Raw genomic sequence first — 1,517 nt, 5'->3', positions numbered from 1 at the left:
TAAAGCTCAGATTAATCCCTGCCCCCTCCCCGCAGTTCAGTCCAGGGTTCTAGTGGACACTTTCCATGTGCTTGGGGCTGGGCTGGCTGTTCCTGTGGGGGAGAGAGCAGGGCAGGTGTGGTCCCTGCACTGAGGGAGATAAGGTCCAGGCAGAGGTGACAAGATCAGCACCTGTTTCTATATGTTGTGAGCTGGGGTACTCACAGGTAACTCCCAGAGAAGGTGGCACCTGAGTAGGTAGGGACTGGAAGCCCTTCCTCTCCCACCGGGGAAATAACCCCTGGCCCGGCTTTCTCGTGGAATGTTTGTGCTCCTCCAGTTCCTACTTAGGGCATTTAAGAGGTGGTCTCACACAGTGGTCATATCACTAAGAGATCAGCCTCCAGATCAGAGAGCTTGGGTTTGTAGCCCTGGCTTGGCCACCCCTCAGTGCTATGGCCTTAGGCATGTTGTTTAAGGTCGGCCTCTGACTCTTCTCAGCTGTTGAAAGGAAAGGATGAGCGTTTCTGTTTCTTTCACTGTCGTGAGGTCCAAGTGAGATGCAACCCTCACAAGCTCCAGTGTCCCTGTGGCTCAGATTCTGTGCAGTCATGTGCAAGGAAGCTCGGTCCAAGAGCCGAAAGTCACTGTGAAAAGTATCTCAGTCTCCACTCTCTCTCTTCAAGAATGTCACAGGAGATCTGTTCCATAGCTCACCAGAAAGGTCCTCAAAGTTGCTTTCCTCTTCCCCTCAACCCTCCCAGTAGCCTGCTCCTCCCTCACCAAAGGCTTTTCTGTTCTTTCCCACTGGTTACCATCATAGTATGGCGGGTGGAGGGAGTCTCTGATGACCATGCGTGAGTCACATTTGCCCTATTACAGAAACAGTGCTTGCGAAGCACTAGAGCCTGGCCTTATTTTAAATATCAAATATTTTATTTGTTCCAGGTTTCTGATGGGTTAAGAATATGTCCAAGTATATGTGTATATATGTATGTATATTTTTTATATTTATTTATTTGGCTATGCTGCATCTTAATTGCCCCATATGAACTCTTAGTTGTGGCGTGTGGGATCTAGTTCCCTGACCAGGGATCAGACCTGGGCCCTCTGCATTGGGAGTGCGGAGTCTTAGCCACTGGACCATCAGGGAAGTCCCCTAAGAAAATATTTTTTAACCAGCTCACACGATGGAACTGCTGGGTGATTGTTGGGAGGGATCTTGCCTACATTCCCTAGTCACCTACAGCCCAAAAAACAAAGATCTGGCCAAATCTTTCCCCAGAGGCGTTACACTAGGGAACCTTGATCCCATATTTGTTTCAATATGCCTCTTAAGGAAAATAGCATCAGAAGTATCATTGATGAGAGCTGTGGTGTGGTATCAACCTTCCCGCAGAAAGCAAGACAGCAGGTTTAGTTATGATACAGTGATTGTAATTATAGAGTTAGGGTTTCAAAGAAAACAAGGTGTTGTTGTTGTTGAGGTGCCAAGTCTGACTCTTTGCGACTCCAATAACTGTAGCCCTCCAGGCTGC

General features: G+C 48.2%; 1 non-coding gene across 1 annotated transcript; it reads right to left on the bottom strand.

The window, feature by feature from the left end:
* Positions 1-1,059: 1,059 nt before the first annotated feature.
* On the bottom strand, positions 1,060-1,132 carry TRNAG-CCC (transfer RNA glycine (anticodon CCC)). The gene has a single exon. It is a non-coding gene; the product is annotated as a tRNA-Gly (tRNA).
* Between the last annotated feature and the right edge of the window lie 385 nt (positions 1,133-1,517).

The sequence above is a fragment of the Bos javanicus genome, chromosome 1 (genome assembly GCF_032452875.1).
Source record: "Bos javanicus breed banteng chromosome 1, ARS-OSU_banteng_1.0, whole genome shotgun sequence".
Lineage (NCBI taxonomy): Eukaryota > Metazoa > Chordata > Mammalia > Artiodactyla > Bovidae > Bos > Bos javanicus.
This window is presented reverse-complemented; position numbering and strand designations above follow the sequence as displayed.